Here is a 7,890-nt window from a genome sequence, read left to right on the forward strand (position 1 = left end):
AAAAACCGCGATAGAGTGAAGCCGCGGAAGTCGAAGCGTGAAGTGGCGAGGGTTCACTGTATATGATTTTTCTATTTCTGGGTTGGTTTTTGTTGTTGTTTTGAGGAAGCAGCATAGTGTTTTCTTTTTCTTCTTTTAGCGTAGTGTCTTGTATGGTAGTTGTACCATTTTATATTTCCACCGACAGTGCATGACCATTTCAATGTCTGTACAACCTTTCCAGAATTTGTTTTCTCTTTTTTCAAATTTTGATTTGTGCTCTTATTGCCAGTATGAGACGGTATCTCATTGTAGTTTTGATTTGTAGTTCCCTATGGCTAATGTATCTGTTCGACACCTGAATTTCTTCTTTGGTGAAGTTTCAGAACATTTGATAGCTTGTCCTTTGAACTCTTATGGAAAATCTTTTGATGCGGTGAGTATTTGATTTTTAGGAGGCCCCAGTTGCCTAGTTTACCTTTTGTGTTTCTACATTTTTAGTTGTGCTTGATAGTCTACTTACGTTATAAATAAGGGTCCCTAGGGTTGCCCCTGGTTGTCTTCTATGAGCTTTATAGTTTTAGGTTTTGTTCCACCTTGAGTTTTATGCATGTGGCGAGATATGGATCCTGCTTCATTTTTCTGAAAACATCTATCTAGTTTGCCTGCACTCTTTTGTTAAGGGGCTCTTTCCCATTTAATGAATTTTTTTATCTTGTATCTCCACAGGAGAAAACAGCACTAGGGAGTGACTGTGGCATTCTATGGCAAATCTCAATCTTTGGTCACAGCCTTAAGAGCTCTTGGTCTCAGTTCCACAAGCCCTCTTTGAAATGAGCTGTATGTAATGAATTTTTGTTTGACCCTTCACCAACTGTTCATAGGTGGATGGGTTTATTTCTGGGTTCTAAACTATGTTCCCTAGTCCTATGGGTCTATTGGTATACCAGCCTTGGGCTGTTTGGACAATACCATGACTGTATAGTAGGTTCTGAAGCGTGAGGACTCCCACTTCGTCTTCTTTCAAAGCAATGCTTTATTTCTCTGGGATCTCTTTCCTTTCCATATAAAATTAGTGATTCGTTTTGTTCATTTCACAAAGGGATGTTGTTTGAATTCAGATCACTTTGTATAGTATAGCCATTTTCATAATATCATGTCTTCTAATCCATAAGCATGGCATATTTTTCCATTTATGGAGATCTTTTTTGGTATCTTACAGTAGTGTTCTGTGGTTTTCTTTGTACAAGTCTTTGACATTTTTAGTTAGGCTTGTTCCTTGTGTTAGTCTGGGTAGACTAGAGAAACAAATCCAGAGACAGACACACACGCACATATATGAGAGAGCTTTATATATAAGAGCAATTGTACATTAAGAAAACATCCCAGCCCAGTCCAGATCAAGTCAATAAGTCCAGTATTATCCCATATGTCCAATACTAGTCCATAAATTCCTCTTTAAACTCACACAGCCAGGCAAAAATGCCAAATACAGGAAGGTCACAGGCCAGTGGGTGGAAAGTCTTGTAGATCCAGTGGTGGTGGAAGGATCTCAGTGCTGGTCTGGGTCTTCACGTGGCTCCTCCAGCTCCCAGGATCTGGCTCCATCAGTGTGTCTCCATGTGGCTTGTAAACAGGAATGTCTCTCAGGGAGTGTGCATGTGTCCCACCTGCAGCAAGCTATTTATCTCCTTAGCACCTCCAAATGAGGTCTTCAAGCTGTGACCTGATTGACAGGCTAAACTCTATCCTTTCACTCTTAATAGTCTCAAGTTGACAACAGATTATGTAACTACCATATTTCTAATACCTATATGTTGTTGGAATTTGGATTTCTTTGGGAAGATCTCAAAAGAGACCTACATGAATAGAAAAACACACCATATCCATAGGTAGGATAATATTGTGAAAAAGTCAAACATACCTATTGTGGCAGAAATCAAATCAGTGATTGCATGAAAATGGGAGAGTAGATGGAATGGTGGGAGGGGGCATTGCAAATGGAATCAAGGAAAATTTAGAGGTAATTGACATGTTCATTGTCTTGATTGGGGTTGTGATTTAATGAGAGCATGCATACGTCAAAACATTTCACTTGATACAATGATGTAGAGATTGTTATAAGAGCTGTAAGAGTCCCCAATAAGATAATTTATTAAAATAAACAAAACAAAACGTTTCAAATTATATACTTTAAATATAAGCGATTTATTATATGCTAAATATGCATATATATGTATATGTTTCAATAACCAATACCCAGCTGTTAGTTTGCTTTACTGTGGTGTCTTGCATGTTGCTATGATGCTGTAAGCTGTGCTACCAGTATTTCACTTACCAGCAGAGCCACCGCCCAGTTGGCTTCGGTGGTTTACAGACTAATAGACTAAAAAGAGAGGTCTGGTGATATAATTCTGAAAGTTAGCCAATGAAAACCTTATGGATTACTACAGAAGAGTGTCTGCTTTGCATCCTTTGGACAGGTCATCAGGAGGTTTAATCTCTAGTGGAGGGCATCGTGTTTGCTGACGGTCCATTGAGATCTATTTCCTGAAGGACAATGAGAACTTGGGTACCTCTTGTTATTGGATTGTCACAGCAGCCAAAATGATACATGTGAGCACACTCGCAATTGTGAGAATAATGCAAGGTTAGGCACCAGTTTGTACTGTTGCACAACACTCGAGAAGAGTTCAAGACATTTATGAAAAAATGTCAGTATCTTTCACTTCCATTTTTGCCTTGAACTCTCTGAAGCCTCTCCATATTTCAATAGAGGTGTTAAAATGAAGAAAATGCTGTGTTTGGTAGAGTAGGTGGTAATGGTAATTTCTCATATATGTGGCATCTCTGGCCTTGGGTTCTTAATTATTCCAAAAATAATTGATGCAGCCACAGCCTGCCCTGAGATTGGTCTCTTTTATGTACCTTGTAGGAATTGGACAGTTTCTTACGCAAATAAGGTACATAAAAACTTGCTAAGACAGGTTGATTACTATGCATATGCGTTGACTGTGGCCTCAGAGATTGGTCAGGAGTAGGCTTAGACAAGGTCAGTCATATAGAGGTTGGACTTGTGTTACTGTACTGAGAATCCCCTAGTCCCTGGAAACAAAGAGAAATGTGACACAGGAGATGGAACAGGATGGTGCAAGAGGCAGTGGCAGCGGCAGCATGAGTAGCACGAGCAGTGAGGAGCAGGAGATGGCACAAGGGTATAGTGGGTTATAGTGGGCTTGCTGGTCCATGGAGCAAAAGAGCCCAGTGTTCTTTAGGCAGGAGGCTTGCTGGTGAAGTGTGGTGCCTTTGGGAACTTTTTGGCAGAGCCAGAAGAGCTATAACATGTGCCTGAGCAGGGCAGAGGCCAGATTGAGAGCAAGGCTCAGTGGCAGATTTGGCCCAGAAGAAACACAGACTTGTCCTGGTTGGAAGTTCTCTCTCCTGAGTTGTAGCTGGTTGCTTCTGAGTCTATCCTAATACTTATCCTATTTGTTCAATGGTATCCTGTTGTTACTGTTTTTATGTGCTGTTGAGTCAGTTCTGACTCACAGGGACTCTATGCACAACTCGACAAAATCTCCTTGTCCTACACCATCCTCATAGATCATAGCTGTTGGAGCTCATTGTTGCTGCCTCTGTGTCCATCCATCCCATTGGGCATATTCCTCTTTTTCACTCATGATCTCCTTTATCCACCAGGATGTCATTCTCCAGAGACTGGTCCCAAGCATATGAGACTATGTCTCTCCAGCCTCACTTTCAAGGAGCATTGTGACTTCTTCCAAGACTGATTTGGTTGTTCTACCACAGTCCATTCAAGGCCATCCATTCTTCGGTCTTCTTATCCATGGTCTAGTTTTTGCATAGCTACGAAGTAAGTGAAAACACCGTGGCTTTGACCAGGCACTCAGACTGACCCACACACCAATGACCAATGCACAGAGTGAGGAAATTGAAGATCTTTGCTCACTTCTTCTGTTTTAAGATGCACTGAGCATTACTGGTCATTGGAATGCAAACATTGGAGATGAAGAAGGGTTGGTAGTTGGAAAACATGGGTTTAATCAACGAAACAATGCCAGAGATCTCATGATTGTATTTTTCACTACAAACAGCTTCTTCCTTGCAAATACCTATTTCTCACCAACATAGATGTGATTTTATATGGGAACCTCTCCAGATGGAATGCACAAGAATCAGATTGACCAACACCTGTGGAAACAGAGCATGCAGCTGCTTAGTGCCCTCCGGCAAAACAGGGCCAGGATCTAACTATGGAATAGGTTAGCAATTGCTCATTTGTCAGTTCAAGTTGAGCTTCCCGAGATCCAAAGTCCTACCTTGAGTCTATGTCACCTGATTTAGAGTCCAATCTCAAGAATAAATTTGACATATTGAACACTCATGAGTAAAGACGAGATGAGCTGTGGGATGAAATCAAGAACGTCTTACATGAAGAAAGTAAAGGGCCATGGAAAAGACAGGACAAAAGTAAAAGAAAGCAAAAAGGAATGTGAAAAGGGACTCTGAAAGCTGCTCTTGAACGTAGAAGACCAAGAGGGAAAGGAAGGATGACAGCAAAGAGCTAAAAAAGGACCCTTGAAGAGGCAGCTTGAAGACGACGTCAAGTTTTATAAAGAAGCGGGTGTCCTGTGACTTCCCTAATGAAACACATAATTGTGTGACTAGGGTCTGTAAGTTCTCTGTGATCGTTGCAACAAGTGACTGGATCCAACTGTGGGAGCGCTGTGGGAGGGCTGCCTGGTGTCAGATATTGGGGTGGGTGGGGTGGAAGTATGCCTGACCTCCACATCAAAGGGATTGCCTTTGGACTGATGGTGAAGCTAACCCCTCCAGTTAAATGTCGACAGACCTCGATGCTATTAGATTATAGCAACGATGGGAGTTGTTTTTCACTCAGGTGCTTCCAAATGTCAGTATCTGTAGGATCTGTATGTCTTTCTCATAGTATGAAGCAATTCTCCAGATCAAGAGCCCTGTAATTTCCCTCCTGAAGGGATGTAAAGCAGACTGAGACATTCTGGAACCTAAGTAAGTAAGGGCAGGGCAGAGGTTCTCCTCACTCAGTGTGCATTCTTGCACATAATCCCCTGTTTCCGGGGCAAGGGACAAAAGAGGGAAGAGAGAACTGGGAGATGGGGTAGGGGGTGGGCAGAGGGGAGGAGACAGAGCCACACACACCAGCACCAGCAAGGGAGGAGCGCTTCCTTCCTGGGATCCTGCCACTGTTTCAGGGAGGTGGGCTGTGCACTGTGCAGTGTATGCTTTCCCTGTGTGGGGTCTCCTCACCAAGAAAAAGAGAGCGGCTGTCACATCCCATTGTCAAGTCATGTGCACTCCCACCTTTGCTCTGTCCAGTGTCCCCCGTCTGATGCTACTCTCACTACTGCTTGTAATTACAGGGGTTTTTTCCTCATCAGACATGTGATCTGAAGAGTGCAAATGTTTGAATAGAGCAATTATAGAATGAAAACATTTCATACAACCGTTTACTAGGTAGAGTCTTATGTGACAGAATCGGTGGGTTATGTGAACACAAGGAGGACAGATCTTGGTGTTCTCAAAACGTACAGCCACGTTGTCGATAGGACAGGGTAGAACTGCACCTGTGAGGCTCTGGTACTGTGACTTTTTAAGGGAGTGGAAAGCTTTTTTTTTTTTTTGCTTCTGAAGAGTGACTGGTAGTTTTAGACTGTGGATCTTGCAATTTGCAGCCTGACTCATAACTCTTAGGCCAGCAGAGCTCCTGGTGTTGGTACAGGGAGATGGTCTTTGGACCGTTGGTGGGAGGATGCTGACAAGACAACCTGGTCTCTGCTCAGACAATCCTTGGCTGTCACTGCCAGGGTGAGGCAGGGTGGACCAGTGACTCAGATGATCTCACACCTGTGGACACTGGCAGCTACAGAGAATGGGCCTTGGAAAGAACTCCGAGGCCTTTGCAGACAGGCTCTGGGAAGAGAGAACATCATAAAGTTTGGGAGTATGTCTGAGTTTTCTCGTGTTGCTGTAACAGAAATACCGCAGGTGGAGGCTCTGGCATACAGAAATTACTTTTCTTATGCTTTAGGAGGCTGGAAGGCCAAACCCAGGGGCCAGGCGGGAATGGGGATGGAATAATAGAGATCTGGGATAGGGTGGATGGATGGAGGTGGGAGGTTCTTATCTCTTTTCATTGTTGATCCTTGGTTTCTTGTTGCTCTACCTTCCTCACTCATTTTCATTTCTGTACCTAATTTGTAACTTTTATATCTCAAGAATGGTTGGCTTAAGACACACTAAATACTGATATAGCCTTATTAACATACCAAAAAAACTCTGTTCCCAAATAGGACACACACACACTTTAGGATTTACAACAAATATTTCTTAGGGGCACAATTCAAACTATAACAGAATATCTGGAGTCAGCCTAAAGGTTGTGGAAACAACTCTGTGTTCTTTGAAAAGGCAGCTGTACTTCTACCTAAACGAGAGCTGCTGCTAGAGAGCACCTGGGTCACAGTGGACCAGTTGTGTTGTGTTGTGCATGGGTCTCCAGCTTGACTGTCGCTAGCCACCCCTTGTTGGACAGGCACTCTGCCCGCCACTGGGCTCAGCACCTTTCCCACATTCTTTCATGTGATTTCATAGCAGCCCTTTTGTTTTTGTCCCGAGTTCATCAATGAGGAGACTGGGACTCAAATAAATGAGCTAACCTGTCCGGGGCATTCATTCATTCATTCATTCATTCATTCACCTGTGATATGTCTGAAACAGGACCATATTCATAAAGGCTCCAGAGCTGGAGATTCAACCTGAATCTAAATATCCAGGATGTCAGCTATGAGAATTTTAAGAGACATCAGGGAACAACTTTTATTTTTTAACAGAAAACGAGTCTGAGGTCATTCTTATGAGAATGGTGTGAAAACAGGTTCCCACAGGCTGTAATGAAGTGGAGGACCGTTTGGTCCCTTGTCTTAAACACAGAGTGGATGACCTCTTCCATCAATCGATGGTATCTTCTACAGCACATCCTCCTTGTCTGGAGATCCAGGTTCAAGTCCTTCCTCTGCTGCTACTGCCTCCGTGCTTGGGTGCTTGTGAGCTTTCTGTGGGTGGCAATGGCCTCATCTCTTTCCGAAGAAGAACAGAAAGGTCAAATGTAAAGCTTTCAGATGGTGGGACTCCATGTGCCATCTCTCTCAGGAGTATCTGCATCCTAGAACAAGGGGTCTTTTGCTGCTGTCTCAGAGAAGATGTTTGGCAGATCAGGGGTTCCTATCCCCCTCCCCCGAGCTTGCCTGTCTCAGAGAGCTGTGTACTCAAGGGCAGGCTGTGGCAGTGGAGGGGTTAAACAGCATGCCTTGCCCTGCTCCAGGCGGAGAGGCTGAACGAAGGGCTTCATCATGTCCCAGCTCTGCTGACAGCTGTGACTCACAGATGCTCTGTGATTGTGCAAACACATGGAAACGGGCAGCTTGCATGTACGCTGGTGGCTGCACGCCTCTCCCACTGGATTCACTACGGTGGTTAATTTTTTAAAAATTCTTTTTAATCTTACTTTTGGATTCAAGCTCCTTTGAACTCAATTTTGGAGTGGAAAAGAAAGCATTGCTGAAGAACCGGCAGACCAGGAATCACGCAGTCATCAGAGAGAACACAGCCCTTCGAGAGACGCCGATTGGATGTGGAAGTCCTGGGCTTTGCGCCTACTGTTCAGCCCTAGTTTCCTACTTTCCCTGTCTCCCCTCCTCCCTCCCACCATGTGGTCTGCCTGTTCTTCCAAGGCTTCCCCAAGGGAGCCCATGCCCAGGAACCTCCGGCAGGAACTCTGAGGCCCAGAGACTTCCCAGGGGATCAGGGGTGGTGGTGGTGGTGGTGTGTGTGTGTGTGTGTGTGTGTGTG

At 44.0% G+C, this 7,890-nt stretch overlaps 1 non-coding gene across 1 annotated transcript; it reads right to left on the reverse strand.

The window, feature by feature from the left end:
* Positions 1-692: 692 nt before the first annotated feature.
* Positions 693-819, reverse strand: LOC115873295. The gene has a single exon (XR_004048341.1). It is a non-coding gene; the product is annotated as a small nucleolar RNA SNORA25 (small nucleolar RNA).
* Between the last annotated feature and the right edge of the window lie 7,071 nt (positions 820-7,890).

The sequence above is a fragment of the Echinops telfairi genome, unplaced genomic scaffold (assembly GCF_000313985.2).
Source record: "Echinops telfairi isolate 266 unplaced genomic scaffold, ASM31398v2 ScPeMD7_7467;HRSCAF=8505_1, whole genome shotgun sequence".
NCBI classification, from domain to species: domain Eukaryota; kingdom Metazoa; phylum Chordata; class Mammalia; order Afrosoricida; family Tenrecidae; genus Echinops; species Echinops telfairi.